Source organism: Nomascus leucogenys, chromosome 9, assembly GCF_006542625.1.
Source record: "Nomascus leucogenys isolate Asia chromosome 9, Asia_NLE_v1, whole genome shotgun sequence".
In the NCBI taxonomy this organism is placed as follows: domain Eukaryota; kingdom Metazoa; phylum Chordata; class Mammalia; order Primates; family Hylobatidae; genus Nomascus; species Nomascus leucogenys.
Genome location: NC_044389.1, coordinates 95,118,275 through 95,139,846, shown reverse-complemented (window position 1 = coordinate 95,139,846; position 21,572 = coordinate 95,118,275). Strand labels below are relative to the sequence as shown.

Below are 21,572 nucleotides of genomic sequence, written 5' to 3'. Positions count from 1 at the left end.
AGCAAGGTGGTTTATAATAATCACATGAACATTCTTAGTAAATTTCTATGCAACATCTCAAAGGTTATTAGTCAAGATTGGAGATATAACCTAATACAAAAATAGAACATGTGGTTTTGATGTCATATTGTAATTAGCTAACCCTGAAACTTAAGCTGCATAATTTACTGGTGTCAAAGAGGTTTACTGATTTTGACAAGTGGCAAAGATGGTTTTTCAGTTGCTATAGCTTTTCAGAGACTGAATAATCATTTGTTGGAAGTATAGGGTGAAGACTTGTAAATTTGTTTTGTTATTTACTCAACCATTTTGTGCATCAGTTGTGTTCTGAGTACTGGGAACACAGCAGTAAACAGTATTGACATGGTCCCTGCCCCCCATGAAGTTTACAGTCTGCCTGAGAATAAGTCCCTTTCTCACCTTCAGAGTCTATGAAAAATGTTTCTTTCCCCAGGAGGAAAACCGAATATTCATGCTGTTAATCCGTGTATGTTACACCCGAGCTTTCGGTTGTATGAGCAGTCTGTCTTATCATCTTCTTGCTATAGCATTTGCTGTAACGATAAAGACATGCTCCAGGAATACTTTAAAACTTATTGAAGAATGCAAAAGTAAAGTGCAGATATTTTGATCACAAGCTTTGGGAAACATTTTTAACTCACTAACCTTAGAGCAACTACTGCAGTATTATGGCTAGGACAATATTATTTATGATAACGTCTGTTTTGTTTTCAATTTAACAGGGCTTTCTAGTAATTTCCTTTGTGAAATGAATTCCAAATAATAAAAAAGCAAGCAGGCAGTTTGCAATTTTAAAAGGAGATTTTTAAGTTAGTTATATATCCAAAATAGGAGAAACTGCTATAAAAGCAAGGGTTTCTGGTTATTTATATTGATATTTTACTAAGTTTTCCATAAAGATTATATGCATATCAGAAGTTATTCAAAATCTGTTTAGATAACGACATAAGGGAATCTAAAGAGACGGCATTTTAATAGGTATATTTAAGGAATTCTGAGCTCAAAAATGGAAAATGTCCAAAGGAATTAAATAGGAGGCACTGGTTTGAGCTGCATACCTACTTCAGATCCATTTCAATGATCACCTCGTCCAAGTCTGCATGAGGTGCCTGTCAGCTATGTTTCTTTGCATCCTGGGCAAGCCGCCATCATTAGCATTTTGTGTAGGGCTTGCTGATGCTTGTTCATTTTTCTGTCTTCTTTGCTAGGCTCTAAGTTTATTAAAGGCAGAGACCATATCCAATTTGCCCTTATATCTCCAGAGCCTAAGAACATACCTGGGACTGCAGAAAAAAAATGGATGAACGAATGAATAATGATTAGCTTCCAAACGAAGGAATCATGCTAAAATTTGTCTAGCACAAAGGGTTTCCCAAGATGAGGGATTTTCAATGCTAAAACCAGGAAAGTCTAGAAAAAAAAAAAAGGGCCATTTGATCACCCTAACCAGAAGACAATTAGAAGAATTTTTGACTTAAATCGTGTTATGGTAAATGAAGGTTTTGAAGGTTCATCTAGAAACCTGCTTACCACTGACCATTTCATTTTTTAATATAATTTTTGATGAAATATATGTTTAAACTTCCAAACAAGCAATTTTGACAATTGAAACATATCTGCAAGTTGGAATCTGCTTCTACTGTTAATACATTCAGTTTATTGAGAGATGTCTCTGCCAGACATTAAGCCAAGGAATTTTCAAATGTCACACTTAACATTTTCACAGTGGAGGAAATTGAAATTTTTAGGATCTAAGCTACGTGTGCAGGGTCTCATAGCTCATAAGTGATTAAGTTTGGAATCAAACCTCCATCTTTGTGACGCCCAGCTTTTGGTCTTGTGTTTTCAACACCTGTTCTGTGTCACACCTGCCAGGTTGCAGGTGCATTAAGCAAGATAATGTTCATTGCTTTCTGAAAAATTGTAGATGTATTACCAAAAAATAAATCCTAGTTGATACCACAAGAAAGTATCATTGTTTTGAAACTGGCATAAGAAGAATGTAGAGGAAAATCGAGCAAAGTCTAAGACTTTTGCATATTGTTGAAAGCATAGTTTCTTTAAGATTACTGGGGAAAGAAGAATTGGTGAGGCATATGAATGAGAAAGAAATTCATCAAAGAACACTACTAAAAAAACTACGAGTTTTGTGAATGTTACCTTTTGGTGTTTTATTGAATACCGAACACTTATTTAAAATCTTGGATTTATTTTTAATTCTTCAGCAACACAGTTATATACATATCAAAACCTGCTTAATTAATTGGTTTAACTATGCCTCATTGCACTTTTGTTCAACTTAATTTCCCCACTGCATTTTATTAATTTCTCCTTAGACCTGTAATCTTCGAAACTTTGCTTTGCGCCCAGAAGCATTTCCCCAGACTTCAGAGCTTTTATAACAAATTCAACAAAACAAGAGAAGTCTTATCCTAAGTAGCACAAAAATTGCCCCTCTGATTTTTTTCTCCCATAGCTCTTACTTTCTTCTTTGTGCTTACTTATCCCTGAATGATAATCAGTTGGTGGTAATTACTGAACTCTCAAGTAGGGCTTGCTCTAAAAAGATAAGATAATTTTAATTGGTTTGTTTATTTCATTTAATTTCCATTTTTCAAGGAGCAAAAACTAAGGCAAAATGTTTGCAATGGCTTTCCCAAGCTCTAAGAGAATTTGAGTTAGAGGAACATAAGGAGATCCATGATCTCAAGTGCTTACTCAAATTACTTGGTCCATTTCTTTGAACTAAGAGTGCTTTTGTTTCCTCAGTGCGGACTGAGAATACCTAATCAATCAAGCTGTACCTTATAGCTTCACTCATTCCACAAAAATTTGTGAGTGTCTCTGTTCAAGTCACTCACCAAGATTGTGCGTTCAGTAGTGAAAAAAGACAGACAAAATCACTTCCCAAGGAGAGCTTTCATTTTGGTATATGGAGACAGAGTTTAAGCAAATAGATATATAGAAAATAGAGTTAATAGTGATGAGTTTTATGGTAAGAGAAATAAACAGGAAAATGTAAGGGGATAATATAGCAAAATTGGTAACAATAGCAGGAGTTTACTTTTTGATATCGTCTTTACGTAACCTTGCTCTTTTGAAGAGAGCATGGTTTGATTAGTTTTTAAATGAAAATATATTCTTTGTACTTAAAGTATTCATTCACTCATTTATTTACTTAACAATGTATAGAATGCATAACATATGTCAGGCATTGATCCAAACACTAAGGTAGTTAGAGCAATAATGAAGTATTAATCAAAACCATAGCTCACATGAAGCTTGGAGTTTAGCTTAGTAAGCCAGAAAGTTAATGAATTAATAATTAGGCAAACAAAGTCAGATAGTGATGGGTTGTCTGCTGGATTTGAAAGAGCCAGTAGTTGTTCTTGACTGTGTGGCCAGGAAAGGCTTTTTGGAGGGGGTAATAAATAAACAAAGATCTGAATGATGGGTAGGCAGCTACAGTGAGGTGAAAGCAGAGTCTTGAAATGCCATTTGAATGGCCCATGCAGTGGCCCTATGGTGGGTCCAAGCTTGACCTGATGAGGAAAGGAAATAAGCCTAGTGCACTGGGAGAATTCCAAGTTGGTTTGGAGTGACAGTGACATCAGATAAGCTGAGAAAGCTACCCAAGTGCTGGGACACAGATGACTCTGTAAGCTAGGGAGAGTTTTATCCTCAGAATAATGGAAAGCATTTAGACTTTATAACTTATGCAAAGAAGGGATGTGATTTTACCATATTAAAAAAATGGAACTTTGGCTGCTTCATGGAGAATGGAGTTTTTGTTCGTTTGTTTAGTTGTTTGGGGAGTGGTTCAGAATGAAAAGGAAGAGGCTAGTAGTGAGCTTGTGCAATAGTGCACAGGAGGTATGATAGTAACTTGGATGAGGATGATGATTCTGAGGATCAAGAGAGGTGAATGAATGCAAGGTGTTTGGGAAGGAAACATTATTTGTGTGTGTGTGTGTTTTTAATCAAGTTTATTGAATTATAATTTACATACAATAAAATACACACATTTTAAATGTATGAGGCAGTTTTAAAAAGTGTAAATTCCCATGTAACCATCACTGCATCAAAATACAGATTTCCTTCATGTGCCTTTACAGCGAATTCCTCCTCACCTCGTACCACCATCTTATGTAGCAACCACTGATCTTCTTCCTATCATCATACATTTATTCTGCCCAATCTACACCTATATATAAAGGGAATCATACAGTATTTACAATTCTGAATTTAGCTTTCTTTCACTCAGCGTAACATTTTTTCAATTAATCCATACTATACTAGTTCAAATATCAGAAATTTGATCCTTTTAATTGCTGAGTGAGTGAATACACAACGATTTATTTACTATTAGCCTGTAGATGAAGACTTGGGTTGTTTTAAGAGGCTTTTATGATTGATGAATAAACTCACTATGAATATTCATGTACAACTATTTTTACAGACAGATGTTTTCATTTCTCTGGGTTGGGTTGTAAATATGTAACTTTAAAAGGAACTATCAAATTGGTTTTCTATAGTGGTTGGCTATTTTACATTTCTTTTTTTTTTTTTTAGTTTTACTTTAAGTTCTGGGATACATGTGCTGAACGTGCAGGTTTGTTGCATAGGTACACAGGTGCCATGGTGGTTTGCTGCACCTATCAACCCGCCATCTAGGTTTTAAGCCCCACAGGCATTACATATTTGTCCTACTGCTCTCCCTCCCCTTGTCCCCTACTCCCTGACAGGCCGTGGTGTGTGATGTTCCCCTCCCTGTGTCTGTGTGTTCTCATTGTTCAACTCCTCCTTATGAGTGAGAAGATGAGGTGTTTGGTTTTCTGAAACAGATTATTTACTAATGAATTAGAAGTGAAGTAGATGGGAAAAAGAAGAATCAAGGATATTTCTTAGATTTCTGTTTCAGCAACTTGTTGGATTTTGGCACGAGATGGGTAAGACAGCACAAGAAATAAAGACTAGGGGCTGGGCGCGGTGGCTCACGCTTGTAATCCCAGCACTTTGGGATGCCAAGGCGGGCAGATCACGAGTTCAGGAGATTGAGACCACGGTGGAAACCCCGTCTCTACTAAAAATACAAAAAATTAGCCGGGCGTGGTGGCGGGCGCCTGTAGTCCCAGCTACTCGGAGAGGCTGAGGCAGGAGAATGGCGTGAACCTGGGAGGCGAAGCTTGCAATGAGCCGAGATAGCACCACTGCACTCCAACCTGGGCGACAGAGCAAGACTCCGTCTCAAAAGAAAAGAAAAAAAAAAAAAAAAAAAAAAGACTAGGATGCAAAGAAATAAGGAGTTTGCTTTGGGACAAGATAAGTCTGAGATGCCTATCAGACTTCAAGTGGAAATGTTGAGTAGATAGGGGATATGTAAGCCAGGAATTCCAAGAAAGGCTAGAGGTTCAGATTGTAGAATCATTATCGTATAGATAGTGTTTAAATTCATGGGACTGAATGAAATCAGCTGTGGAGAGAGTATAAATTGAAAGCAGCTTAAGAGGTTTCAGAAACTAACCTTGTGGCATGGCATCATAAGGTATGATGCTAATTTTTCATTACATAGAATTGTTTTAAATACATTTACATACAGGTATGTTTGGATAGACATAGAAAACCTCTGAAAAGATATGTGAGAAACAGCAATATTTGTCACTCGGGAAACAAGTGAAGAGGGAGAGACATGAGACTGTCACTGTTTATTATGGACTTTTTGTATGATTTGAATTTTTGCCACCTGAATTGGGAGACAGAAGGAGGAACCAGCAAAGGAGAAATAAGGAAGCAAAAGCTATTTTAAAGAGTAGAAATGCACTTTTACTCATTTTAGCATCTTCCACAATACCCAACACAGTGTCTGGACAAATACCGGTATTTTACAAATATAGTTGGACTGAATTATGCAGATAATTGAGGCCAGGAATATCCACTTTCCTGAGAATTCTAATTGCCCATTTGGGTTATTACTATCCACTGGGTTTTGTCAGTGTTAACCAAATTGCTATAGACAGAAGTAAGCTGGTGCATGGCATAAGATATTCGCAGCGAGGCATGTTGAGCACTTAACCTCTTGATGTTAGTCTTTTGGTGCCTCACTTTAAAACAAAATTTTCCACCTTATATTTTCTTTGATCCAATCAAAGTTATAAGCTTGCTCCTGGTAAAAACATATAAATAAAAGTATTCCATGATTCCATCCATTAAAAGAGTAAACAGAATAAGCCCCTCCTTATTAATGGTAAAGACATGTATTTGCAGAATAGTAGTATCACATAATTATTTGGGAAAAAATATGAGATGATGGAAAAAAGATGTTTCCTAACAACTTTTCTACACTTTTCAACTTTGTTATTTCTACTGCATTTCCCTGAGTGTACTCTGGAACTGCTGTTATTTTCCGTTGAATGAACTTAATTCCTTTGCAGTAATGAAAAGAGAAACAAAAAGAATCACCTATATTTCATAAATTAATTGATTTAAAAGTAAGCGACAGTATTATACTTATTATATATATATATAATGTAATATATAAAAATTGTATGTAATGTATAAATTATATATAAAATTATATACAAACGATATATAGTTTTACATAGTGAAATCTAAATAAATTATGTGTATTATATTTCAAAAATTTTGAAAATTTATCAAGTCAGAAATGTTGGCTAATTGGTTAATAATGTGAAAATGTATTTTTGATTAAAATTAATTAAGGGTAAAATAATTCCTTCTTACATAGGGGCAGCTAATTTTTGCAAATAAAATGTACTCATATCATATGCTCATTTAGCTTACAGAAATTAAACTAAGTTTGGAAACAGACAGAAGAGACAGAAAACAAATTTAAGTAGTTCAACCGATCCAACCTTTCCTGAATCACTAATCTTTTGTTTCTGAATGAAAGTAACAGAGAGACATGAATATGCCTTTTTCCTTTGGTTTTGTCTCTATGTGCCCCTGTAAGTGGGTATATTTGCAGCATTAAGTGTGACTTAAAAAAAAAAAAAACTGTGGGTATGTCCTTTGCAGGGATATGGATGAAGCTGGAAACAATAATTCTCAGCAAACTAACACAGGAACAGAAAACCAAACACCACGTGTTCTCACTCATAAGTGAGAGTTGAACAGTGAGAACACACACACACAGGGAGGGGAACATCACACACTGGGGCCTGTCAGGGGATGGGAGGCAAGGGGAAGGAGAGTATTAGGACAAATACCTAATGCATGTGGGGCTTAAAACCTAGATGGCAAGTTGATAGGTGCAGCAAACCACCATGGCACATGTATACCTATGCAACATACCTGCACATTCTGCACATACATCCCAGAACTGAAAGGAAAAAGAAAAAAAAAAAAAAAACTGGGTATTTTCCATGCAGTGAGGTTTTCAAAGTAAGCCAACAACTTTATGTAGGGTCAACCCAAGGCCTCACAGTCAATCATTCTGACATTGCAGGAAAAACTGGGTGTATTAAGAGACTATGTGTCAGGCTCCTGAAGAATGTCATACCAAGGGAATTCCAAGAATATTTTGACTCTATCTGAGTTTTGCCTACTTATTCTCCACAGAGCCTAGCCCTCCAACAAGGGGCAGCTTCCATGCTCATCCTTCAGGGGCATATAAAGCATTCTCTTGGACTAACTTAGCTATAAGAATTTTAAGATTAAAAGGAGAGAATCAGGACACCACAATTGTTGAATGACAAGCCAGATATTGTTCGAATAAATGGCCAAGAGTAAAATTTATAAATTAAAATAAATCAGTAGTTAGAGTCTGTATAATTGTTCCTGTTCAAAGGTACCTTTTATATCCTAGAGACAAAGCATTGCTTATAACCCTTTTGCCATTATGGTCTAAGTTCATATTTGAAGCTACTTTTAGACTATAAATTTACATCATTGTTTCATATAAGGAAATTAACTTGCTTTAGTGATTAGTTGTGAAATTCATACCTAATAATCAAAATGAAAGCTATGTAGGAAATCCAAGGGCCCAGTTCCAAAATTAATTACAACTTTAGGCTTATTTTAATGGATTGGGATAGGATAAAGTTTTGCTTGCCAAAGCACCTGATTTCAGATAGACATTTAGAACTCACCAAGCATTAAGAGTTTTACACACTTGTTGATCCAGGTTCCAATATGCTGACTTCCTTGTAAGTTGACACTCCTTCTTTTTGCTTATCAGAATTACTGATTAGTAATATTCTGATAGTTAAAAATCTTATGTTATAATTTTCACTGTGTAAGTTGAATGCCAAGTTTAAAATTAAAAATATGAATCTACTTATAATTTGGACAAAATCCACTTTTGTCTCATATTTAGCTCCCATTTATAAATGAAAACATGCAGTGTTTGGTTTTAAGTTCCTCGGTTAGTTTGCTAAGGATAATGGCCTCCAGCTTCATCCATGCTCCTGCAAAGGACATGATCGTGTTCTTTTTTATGGCTGCGTAGTATTCCATCATGTATATGTACCATGTTTTCTTTATCCATTCTACCATTGATGGGTATTTAGGTTGATTTCACGTCTTTGCTATTGTGAATAGTGCTGCAATGAATATATGTGTGCATGTATCTTTATTCTAGCAGGATTTATATTCCTTTGAGTTTATACCCAGTAATGGGATTGCAGGGTCAAATGGTGTATTCTATAGTAAGTGTATTTCGGATTTCTGTGTCAGAGGTGCTCAGCTGTCAGGTACCTGAGGTTCAGGAGCATTCAGAAATTGAGGAAACATTCCTGAGTTATTCAAAAGATTCAAAAAAAAAAAAAAAATCCCAAGAATACTACGGGAAAGGAGGCCATGTTTTATGACCTTAGGTGAATTACGTGGAAATGTCTGGTTGGATACCTAGTGGCACAGCCAGCAATAAACAATCTCACCTTGAACAAAGCAATAAAGCCTGCTTACTCTGTATCCCGGAATGGAAAATACATCTGACATCTAGATATATCAGATTCTGATATTCCTTAAAGCTGAATGGACCCAATTTCAGTAGTTCTCAAAGTTTCTTTTTTGTAGATCTTTTTGCTTTTATTATCTTTAATTGACACATAACAATTATACACATTTATTGGGTACAGTGTGATATTTTAATACAGGTGTACAATGTGTAATGATCAAATCAATATAATTAATGTATCAATCACCTTAAACATTTATTATGTCTTGGTGTTAGGAACCTGTAAAATCTGCTCTTCTAGCTATTTGAAAATATACAATAAATTGTTAATTACAGTTATCGACATAACTGTAATTCCTAGCACATAATTTACTTCAAAGCTCTTTGCAGTTCTTAATGGGTAAGGCTGCATGTCTGACTCAGAAATGGATAGAAAATAAATGCCTTAGCATTTAGAAAACGTCATCAAAATCTTAAGTAGGATGTTCCTATTAAGAAATGTAAAATAATCATCATCTCACTTTTCTGAGGGATAGCTTTTAACAAAAGTGAAAAATCAGAATCGATCTCAATGACACCTTCATAATTTTCTTACATAAATATTAAAAGAGCTGGGTTGAGTATAAACATGTATTTTAAATGTTTTTCTATATTTTAACATTACATTTCCCACAAAACAAATAACTAAACTGTAAACTATTTTTGAAAAATGTTCTCATTTACCATCATATCAGCCTTTTCAATAGAAAACTGTTAATCTAAGGTTTTTATATTCAATACTCAAATATATATTAAATATAATATTTCGTAGAGAAGTACATAATAGATGCTGTTCATCCAGTGATAATAAAAGGATATTCGACTGGTTGCCCCCCAATTCATATAAGTGTAAATAAATGTGAATGTTATTAAATATATACTAAATATATGTTATTAAATATGTATTAAAATAGTTAAAAGTTAGTTGCCCAAAAATAGAACACTAGAACTTATTCCTTCTATCTGGCTGTACTTTGTATTCATTAACAAACTTTTCAGTATCTCCGCCTTTCCCCATCCTTTCTTACCTCTAGTAGCCATTATTCTCTTCTCTATTTCTATGAGCTCAACATTTTTAGCTTCCACGTGCGTGAGAACATGCAGTACTCATCTTTCTGTGCCTGGCTTATTTCACAGCATAATATTAACGTTAATACAGTTAAGAATTGGCACAGAATTTTGTCAAGATGCAGATTGCTCTACAGCTCACTAAAGATTCGTATTCAGTAGGTCCAAAGTGGATCCCAGGGATTCGGCTTTTTAATAAGCCTCTTTGGGAAATGCTGAGGTAGTCTAGGACTAGGGCAGTAGAAATGCTGATCTTGTATGTCTGAGCTAAGGGGCCTGGAAGCTGCAGTGATTTTGCCTAAGTTATATGGAAGCACTTATTCATTCTTAATTTGGAATTGAGAAATATTATAGAAAAAATCTGTAGATATATTTATTATTAAAACATATGAAAAGCTAATGAAATGGAGCCTGATAAAAGAAAGTAATAATCTTTTGAATAAGTGTAGTATATATGATACATAAATCAGAAGATTTTAGAATGTTGTGAACTAGTTAAAAAGATTGGAACTTTCTTTAGTTCTGAGTTTATATTAAATTATTGCTATCCAAGTGGTAATTAGTGTTTTAAAGAAATTTAAGGAGGTTCTAAAAATACCATACAACTAAGATGGTTGTTTTTAGCTTACAATGCTATAAGAGATAAATTGGACTTTGAATTTATTTTAGTACAAGACCTTTTATAATCGTCTTTTTCAAATTTAATAAAGAATCTTAGCTTTTCTATTAAATTGCTGGTCCTGAAATATAGCATAAACAAGATTGTCTTTTAAGAATGCAAAGTAAAAGTTTATTTTTACCTCCTTTTAAGCCTTCCAAACCTCAGTTTAACAGAAGTATACTAATTATTTTTGTGTGGATTAGTTATAACAATACAGTGAGGTATGATGTTATTTTATCCATAACATAAAAGCATTTTGAAATATATTTTGATGTAAATAATACTTTTAAAAAAATACATAAGGTACTAATAACAGGGCTTCCCTTTGGAGAACCTGTCATGAATTGGAAACTGGCATAAATAGAAATACATATTACCGTTTCGTCATAATCAGATCTTTGAAAAATTTGAATTTTTGCCACACACACATATTATCTATAATAAAACCATCGATAAACAAAGGAACACACTTTTTAAAAGAAAGGAAGGCTATATATATATGTTTATTAGGACAATTTGGGCACTCAGCAAAATTCAAAACTTTTCAGAAGCAGAAAATTATCAGTGCTGAATCTATATGCTACATAACTTTCCTCTGGAAAGACAGTACTTGACTTACTAGATGTTGGATATAAAATGAATGTAATTCCTGTCTTGTTTCAAAATATGAATAGTATTGAACTCTATTTATAGCTACCTATATTATCTATCTACTTATTAATAATCTATTTTGCATTTTGGTCTCTGTCTTCTTTTGGCCACTGAGTCATCTACCAGTCTTTAATGAGGGACGTGGATAAAGAATAGAAACCAGTTTTCTTTTTTTCCGAACTCTGAAGAAATAGGTGCTTAAGCCAAGTCTCCTAATAACTAAGTCCCACCTGAAATATCAAGACATTCTTTTAAGTTATCTTTGATTTTCCAGTCAGCAAATACAGTGTTTCCTTCCCATCTGAGTACCATTTGGCAAACTGGAGATAAAGTCTGCAGAATTATTTAGCATTGCATATGTTTATAATTGCTTTTTCAAGGTGATCCAAGTGATTTTAAAGTTTTGTTTATGTGTTAACCAACTGTGGTGGCTGCACTTTATATGGTTATAATGTAGAAAGGCTAGATTTCAACAAATTCAATCTAACAAACTATATGGAGTATCTAAAAATGGAGCATTTTAGTGAAAATTATGTATTTCATTCCTTTAGCTTGTTTGCACTAATAAAATGAGTTCCCCTGGAAATAATTAAAAGTTAATTGTCCAAAAATAAAGTTGGATTTGTTCACTTTAAGAACAGTAGGTACCAAATTGGTATAGAAAAAAATATGATCCTTAGAGGACAAGGAAATAAAAATTTAAAAACAAAAGGCAAAGCTCACAGTTGGCAGAAGAGGGGAGGGATAGCATTAGGAGATATACCTTATGTAAATGAAGAGTTAATGGGTGCAGCAGACCAACATGGCATATGTATACATACGTAACAAACCTTCACGTTGTGCACATGTACCCTAGAACTTAAAGTATAATTTAAAAAATTTAAAAATTGAGTATTGAATATGAAAGGAACATATTCAATAGAACATTAACAGTTTTCTATTGTAAAGGCTGATATGATGGTAAATGAGAACATTTTTAAAAAGCAATTTATGGTTTAGTTATTTGTTTTGTGGGGAATCTAATGTTAAAATATAGAAAGACATTTAAAATACACGTTCATACTCAAGCCAGCTCTTTTAATATTTATGTAAGAAAATTATTAAAATGTAATCAGGATAGTTTTTGATGTTTCGCTTCCGTTAAAAGCTATCCCCCAGAAAATCAAAATATGACTATTTTATATTTCTTAATAGGAACATCCTACTTAAGATTTTGATTGTGTTTTCTAAAGCCCAAAGCATTTATTTTCTGTCCAGTTCTGAGTCGGAGTTGCAATCTTACCCATTAAGAAGACCTGCAAAGAGTTTTGAAGGAAATTATGTTTTAGGAATTCTGTCATTCATGGAAAAGTGCAAGAAATCCAGATGAATCATTCTGTATTATTTTAAGCCAATGTGATCAAGTTAATATATATTATTAGGCAAAACAAAGATAAAGATAATTTAGCATAAAAATAAGATTTACTGGTTGAACAAAGGTCAACATTTTAATTTTCCTTTTCTGGGATATTATAGAAAGCAATTGGCAGATTCTGGATTAATGAGACTAACTTTTTTCTCTTTCCTAGAAAGCCACTTTTACTTTTACCCTCAGTTCTTGAATTTTTTCTTCAATGACACTTCACAGTCAAGGAAGTACTATTCTAATGCTCTGCATGAATCATGGCCTTGGCTGCAACAATTTCTAATGATAGGTTTTCTTAAAGATACACAGATTTTATATTTCTAAAATAACGTCTTCTGACCACCGAGAAGACCTCTGTATTGACCCACGCCTTCATCAGAATTATTCTCCCCTTTCCCTGCACCCCACTAACACATAGGTTTCTTTTGTCACTGCCCAGATTTCCTGCTGCTTTTGCTGATTTTAAATCACAGGGGCCCGGGTGTGTGATGTTCCCCTTCCTGTGTCCGTGTGTTCTCATTGTTGTGGGGTCGGGGGAGGGGGGAGGGATAGCATTAGGGGATACACTTAATGTTAAATGAGAAGTTAATGGGTGCAGCACACCAACATGGCACATGGATACATATGTAACAAACCTGCACGTTGTGCACATGTACCCTAAAACTTAAAGTATAATAATAAAAAATAAATAAATAAATAATCACAGGGACTTTGTAAGAAAGGACAGGAGGGTTGTTTTAAGGGTAAGCCTGCCTTATACCTAGAGATGCTTAAAATATTTATAATAGCTACCTTTTATTTTGTATTTACTATGTGCCACGCATTCCATGAAAGGCTTTACTGCCGCTGAAGTCTATTAATTATTTGATCTAATTCAAACCTTACAATTGCATGAAGAGTTAAGAGTTAGAATCCTTGTTTTATAAATTAAGTAAATGAGAATTAGGAAGGTGGTAAAGCTTACCCGAGGTTATGAAACTAGGAATTGGTGGAGGCAGGACTTAAAATAAATTTTTTGTAGGCTGCATGGATTGTAGAAGAGATGAAAAAGCAAATGGTAAGGTTGAAATTTTTGCTACATGTAGCCTTACCAAGTATGTGCACAGACTGGCTAATCAATCCTAAGCAGTTGTGTCCATCAGGAAAGGGGAAGAAGCCCTCCCTGGCCTACTCTAAATGTTTTAGTAGCTTATGTATACTAACCTCCATTCAAAAATTATTCCAATGGCGTGTTATAAAAGATACATATAAAATTGCCTTTGAAAATAATTGAGGTTGTTTCAAAGTGCATAATTGACAAGGTAGGGTCCTCATAAAAAAGTTAAAACCACAGACTGGACAAAGTAATAAAAATAGCACACAGAGAATTATGACAAAACGATTTCTGAATCAATTAAAATGGCAGGCAGCAAAAATGGTGTTTGAAGAATTTGTTATTTTGCATAGGAAAATTATTTCTGTATCACTTTTTCTGCAACATTTTCTACTCGTAGATCAGAAAGTAGAGCATATATTTATATTTCTACAGCACCCACGTAGAGCCAGACACATGACCTGTGAAAAGAGAGAATAATCTTTGATGTTACATTTTAGAAAAAATGAGCTCAAAATACTTCAGACATTTAAGATTTTAGGGTGCAAACATAAATCTAATTTATCTAAAATAACAAAGTGTACAAGAATGCATTTATAATAAAAGTGTACAAGAACACTTGACGAAAAAGACTGTCTGAAATTGAACACAGAATCTACAAGGAGACCAATGTTGTCTGTGAATGACGAGGATCAGATTAGTCCTCTCTACACCACATGCCTTAGGTTTGTTGTCCCAATGTCCCATTTAGTCGGTGAGTGCCTCCTTCTCTTACAAACATATAATGGTTTGCCGCATAAATTATATGGCCCCCCTCCCTAACACTGTTCTGGTATTCCTGGACATCCTCCAGTCATTCCCTGCTCTTGTCTAACTAAGCTTTTACTTCATTTGGTACATTCAGAACCTAAGACAGAGCTAGAAATTCTACGTTAGTGCAATTATTCTCCATAATGGAATTCTTGTGACACAGACCATATGGCCTATAAGCCCAGAATATTCACTGTATCTGGCCTACTACAGGACAAGTTTGCCAGATAAATGGAGGATACCTAACAAATGTATTGATTAATGGGAAAAAAAAGTCAAACGTGTAATCACAATAATCTAGTTTGAAAAAAAAATTGACTATCTGGTTTTAAGCAGTTTAATGGTGTAAACAGTGATAGTGTGCTATATAAACACTTTTAATGAGTATTATTAAAGGAAACAGCAGACAGCAAGTGAGGGACCAAGTCAGACTGACACAGTAGTGTTTGCAGATGAATAATGGAGATGATTTTGAAGGTGTTGAGTTGATGGGTGTTATAAATGGAAGGAGAGAGAACATGAAGATTCAACACTATATATGCATTTTACATATGCTTGCATAGCTTTTGCTATGAATATTTTTCTGTCTGGATAAAAGGGGTGTGCTCTGAAATTCTAAGTCAGTTTCATGAAAAGCAAATTTTAAGAAAAAACTACAAGTCTAAGAATGCTTCTGTTAACATAAGATGACATTAAGTGTATTTTATGAAGCAGAAAATTGCTTCACACCCAAATTCTTAAAATTTGTTTTTTTTGTGCTGTCTTTAATAAGACATAGAACATTGGCACACATGAGCTGCATAACAGTCTAATGGAATTAGCATTTAGTAATTTGATATTTTGTATGCCTGACAAATCTGATGTAGAAAAAGCAAGGAAATAGGGAAGAACACTGTTTAATGACCAGAACCATGCTTTAAAGTGGAATGAATTTACTAATTCTTTGTTGGCAATCTACTTAAGGACCTGAGCTTGGTGCAATTTTAGAAACTGACCCAGGCAAGCTCACAAATTTATAATAAAGAGGGTATAACAAGAATTTTAAAAGAAAACAAGGCTTTCTTTATATTAAAGGCGCTACTAAATATATATATATATGTAATTTTTAAGATTGTTATTAACTTAGACTTTGAGAGGTGAATTGAACTCAGCTGTGTGTGTGTGTGTGTGTGTGTGTGTGTGTGTGGTTAAAATTCTCGAGCATGAAGTTTTTAAAATATTAAGGGCATCATCTTGGTAACCTTGTAGCAAACTCTGTAAGCCTTGGTAAAGTTTTTCTACTGAAATCAATTTACTTCAACTGGGAATAATCATCCTGAAGAGTTCAGATGACAAAGCTGAATTTACCATAAACTCTAAATATGAAGGGAAAAACAATGTTTTTTGGTCAAAATAAATTAATGAAATTGAACAATGGCTATTTTCAAGTTTGAACGATTACTAGAAGCTAATATAGATTACCACATATTTATTAAAAGATATTCTAGTTTAATCTGGTGCTTAGAAAAGGTATCTCACAAATATGATACCTTTTGAAAGATGTAAAAGTCAATTTCATTAAAGAAATATCTTTTTTTGAGGTAAATTTCTTTTATATATATATTTGTTATACTTTAAGTTCTATGGTACATGTGCACAACGTGCAGGTTTGTTACAGATGTATACATGTGCCACGTTGGTGTGCTGCACCCATTTAAGTCGTCATTTACATTAGGTATATCTCCTAATGTTATCCCTCCTCCCTCCCCCTACCCCCACGACAGGCCCCACTTGGACACAGGAAGAAATACCTTTTAAGAGACAATGTTCTGCTGATTTTTGTGAGCTTTGCTCAGTTACTGTTATGTGGCATTTTACTCCCTTGCATTGCACCTTCTATGGAAAAAGGTGCTTCTCTTCTTGCAGTCTCCTATCAATATTACATTATCATATTTTAAGTGGGCTCATAGTGCTTATCTGAAAGATTGTATTACATTATAAAAGATAATCATAACAAGCCTAGATGAATTAATGGGGTAAAGTGAACAAATTATTTCATAAAATGGTTCTCAAATTGTTATTTTCCTTAAGCAGGAGGAACAGTTTTGAAAAATAAAACTCCAAATATAAAACACACAAGATGAGATCACCTAGGGTGCAGTCTGTGGTCCGGGCTTCACAGCCAAGTCTATCTCTCCTCCACTGAAAGGGCTACCGCAGCCACTGAGAGACTGCAAAACTGATCCTTGAACTCTGGACAGAGCTCGAAGATCACTGATTCATGCATGTTTTCCTGGTTAGAAAATGCTGACCTTCCTAATCCACCCAGACATTCTTTCTGCAGATCATTTCCAAGGACCCAAATCAACCGCGATTAGAAATACTTTGTCTCTTAAACAACGAACGGGTGGAGTGGGTGCAAATCAAACCCGTTTATTTCTCTGGGGCAGTATATTGGTTGCCCTTCTTTGAGAGATGGGGGCAATGATAATGGCCTTCTCTATTCATTTGTTGTTCTTTTCTAAATGTTTATGGTTCAAAAACAGAGTAAAGTTTATGCAAGTTCTCTGAGCAACAAGAAATACTGTCTTTATCCATCTCTCTGTAATTCTCGACACTCCAAATTAAATTCTGGAGCTTATTTGTAGTAAACTAATAAATTAGGAAAAAGATGTTTCTTTGATGAGGCAATTATCTCATCTAAAACAATTTCTAGTTCTGCTCCACAGTCCAACTTCGCTTTCTTGGCAGGACAGAGATGAGTTGATTCATTCATGGTTGATGTTCCTGAGGAAGATAGACAACCCTAAAACACCAGAAGCCATTAAACTGAACAGCACTGAAAAAAATCTATTGGTGACAGAACAGGATTTTACAGAGACACAGCACACCTCAACCCCCAAGATGTTACATTCCTTTTTCCAAGGCACCAACAAAGTAAAAGTTACAGCTCTGTCTTTTCCCCCTTTATGCATGTAAAGGTGCTATTCAAGTATAACGTTTGGTATGAAGTCAAGAATTCTTAAGAAAGGGTGTCCAAAACGGAATCCTGACACTTCCACTTGTTTTATTTGTTATGGGCTGTTTGCTTTGGCAGCTCACAGCCATGGGGAGAGATCTTTTTCTCCTTCTTTCCTGGAAAACTCAACTCTCACTTCCGTCCTACCAAGGTAGCAAAGTTGGATGCTGGAAAGGACCTTTTAGATTTTGATAGAATTCATCTATCAAAAAGAGAAGATTTTCCCTCCCTGTTTTATGACTGATTTCTGTGGATAAAGAGGCTGAAGTCCTGACTTGGAGGATTTCATGTAGATTTTCTCTATATGTCGCATGATAACATCTTATTTTCAATAAGCACTTCCCATAAGCACTTCTCGACCTGTGCTAGGTGCCATGGAGGGTATAGAATAAAATAGCTGACATTTGTTGAGCACCTTCTATGTAAAACACCAAAAGAGTGTCCTGTCTACATTATCTCATTTAATACACACCCAAACCTAGCAAAGTTAGATTTCAAAATCTCTATCTTACTGGAAAAGAATCTCAAATAATAGCTTGCTGTAGATACCACCCAGTAATCTCCAATAGATAGCAGAGAGAGACACCAGCCCCAGTTTTATGCATGCAATTCTAAAATTCATGTTCCTTCCACTAAATAATACATCCTCATGTTTTGCAGTTGTTAAATGGGAAAAAATTTTGAGAAATAGTGTCAAGTTGACGTGAAAGTTGTATAACAGACAATTGTTGAACATGGTTCATGTCAACTATTTCATGTTCAAACAGCATTAGTAACTTGCACTTTTTCCCTCTCCTCTTCCTATTATAGCCATATTAAATGTGGCTTTTTTCTTCTGGAAGTAAAAATGTTGGAAATCACTAATTGGCTTGTTAATCGTTAATTCATGGCTAGAGGATCCATTGTTCTTAGTTCCTGCACTTGAAAAGAAAGTCAGATGTAGCAAGTTGGATGGTTTTTTCTAATATGATGCAATGTGCTCCCAAATTCTTCAGGATGTGCTAATTTTCTGCCTAGAACAAGACTCAGAAGTTGTACTTTTAGTTAAGTGGAAATATAGCAGTGTTGTTTAATGGAATAGTCACTTTTAATCATAGATGCCAAAAGCTATGAAAGTAACTAATTTTACTCTTAGAAATTATATAATAATAAATGTAATCATCTTTTTCTAAAGTAAAATATATGCAACATTTCATTCATGTATACATAATCAGAAGAAACAAAACCATTTACCTAATGGCAATCATAGTCTTCCTTCAAAAACCATACCTCAGCTTCAGATTATTAGTTATCTTTGAAGATCTATGGTGTTTGTTTTTTGTTTGTTTGTTTTTTTGATGGAGTCTTGCTCTGTCAGCAGGCTGGAGTGCAGTGGTGTGATCTTGGCTCTCGCTGTGACCTCTGCCTCCCAGGTTCAAGTGATTCTCCTGCCTCAGCCTCCTGAGTAGCTGGGACTACAGGCACGTGCTACCATGACCAGCTAATTTTTGTATTTTTAGTAGAAATGGGGTTTCACCATGTTGGCCAGGATGGTCTCGATCTCTTGACCTCGTGATCCACCCACCTTGGCCTCCCAAAAGTGCCGGGATTAGAGGCGTAAGCCTCTGCACCTGGCCTTTATTTTTATTTGTATTTTTTCTTGAGATGGAGTCTTGCTCTGTTGCCCAGGCTGAAGTGCAGTGGCGTGATTTCGGCTCACTGCAACCTCCGCCTCCTGGGTTCCAGCTACTCCCCCCCTCAGCCTCCCGAGTAGCTGAGATTCTATGGTGTTTCTAAAGAGGTTGAAGATCTTTCATAAATAAAAAGCCAAACTGTTAAAACATGTTTTCAGCCATACTCTGGTTAGTGGCCCAAGTCATAGTTAAGAACAATCAATGAAGAAATATTTTCCTAATAATGTTGGAAAAACTAGCTTGATTTTAAATGTTAATAGCTCTTGATAAACAGAAGCTTTGTATTCATATTTGTAATTATTAAGCTTCTATTAGATAATAAATTTTCTGTCCTGAAGGTGGGTGCTGTAACCTTGACAGGAGTTCCAGTTAAGAATACTCCTTGATCAGAGAACATTTCCTAGGGAAGGCAGCTTGGGTTGAATATTTCTGAGGGGGTGAGTAGGATGGGAGGGTAAAAGGAATACAGTAAAACAGAAGACAAGCAGCTAAAGTATGTTATGAATCAGAGGGAAATGATTTGGAAAGTAGTTTGTAGAAAGACAATGCAAGGTGTCAGTGAAAATGTTGTGTTTATTAATTGTTCTTTGCGTTTCACTCTCATCTAAACCCCCAGCAAATACCTTCCTCTGGAAATCCTAAAGCCCATCATTTCTTGAGCTCAATATTGACCGACTCTTCTATGACTATAGATAAAAATTGCATGTATACTAATCGCAATGTTTTTTTTAATTTATTTTAAATTTTTAATTTTTGTGGGTGCATTGTAGGTGTACATATTTATGGGGTACTAATCTCAAAAAGAGAAATGTCTGCAACTTTTAACTCTTAGTTATCTACAATTTCCAACTTACTACAAAAATTTATCCAACTCTGGTCATTTAACCCTAAGATATCCTCTGGGTTATAGCTGACTTTGTATTAATGAAATCATTAGCTTTTCAACTTTCCAACATCATAAAATAATTATATCTCTGATGAGGGTTATTATGAGTCTCAACATTTCAATAATTCTGCTATAACCTGATGTGGTTACCTTGTTTTTGTCATATAATCCAGCTATAAGTTGATTTATCATTTTACTTTGCATTCATATAAAGACAGAAGGCAGAAAGCAATTAATGATTTATTCTCCCAAGGCTTCACTTTCTTGGATTCTTAACTTGCTTCTTCACACCAATACAGTACAATGTTGATTAGAAGTGGTGATTGACCATTTTGTCATGTTTCTAACTCAAAGGGAAAACATTCAGTCTTTCACTATAATATATGAGGTTAGCTGTAGATTATTTGTGGATATCCTGTATTATTTATTCTGTGTAGAATTTTAAAACCTCAATAGTTAAAAATCCAGCCAATAGTTAAAATAACTAAAACATAGTCAAATAATAAATCTATTATATGAATACAAATATGGTTTAATTTTAAAAAATCTATTAATGCACTTAGTAGCACTGGCACTGAAGATCACTTGGTCATCTTGACAGATGGAAAAAATATTTGATAAAATTTAACCATTTTTTTAAGTTAACATTAGCAAACTGAGATAGATGATACTTACTACATGCAATAATAAATATTATTTTACAACATAAAAATATACTAAACACTGAAGCCCAAGAAACATTAAAGTAACAAAGAAGGCAAGGATGTGATCACCATTATTATGTAGCATAATTCTGTAATTCTAGTTACAGAAAAAAGAAACATAAGTAAGATATAGGACTATTGGAAAGGAGAAAGTAAAGTTATTATTTGTAGATAAAGGAATCAGTTACTACACGGCAGTCAATAGCGTTCTACGTCAGAAATGACTATTTAATAAATGCAACGATTTAAGCTTCTTAACATTAGCAAAAATAGTTACTAACAAAATTAGTAATATATGGAAATTATATAAGGAGAAGAATGAATATTTAATGAGGCACTTGACTAGCACCTGAATAAACATTTAATGGATGTAAAGTTGCATTTAGTAAGATGTCAACTATTTCCACATCTATTCTGTCAAATTCACAATAGCACTATTATTTGGAACATTAGAATGTGATTATAAAAATTGCAGAGAAGAATTAAATGTGTGTGACTACTCAAGGAAAAAATAAAAATGAGAACAAGGATGGAGGATTTAAAGTCCTAGATATTATTCAACAGAGGATTCTGAGAATGTTAGTCATCTATTTGAGAAAGACAATATGTATTTTTAAATTTGGTTCTAACTTCACTCTATTCTGAA

The 21,572-nt window shown here is 34.5% G+C and overlaps 1 protein-coding gene across 1 annotated transcript in view; it reads left to right on the top strand.

Moving 5' to 3' along the window:
• PLXDC2 (plexin domain containing 2) overlaps positions 1-21,572 on the top strand; it is a 458,249-nt gene that overhangs the window by 354,730 nt on the left and 81,947 nt on the right. The gene's annotated exons all lie outside the window — the stretch shown is intronic.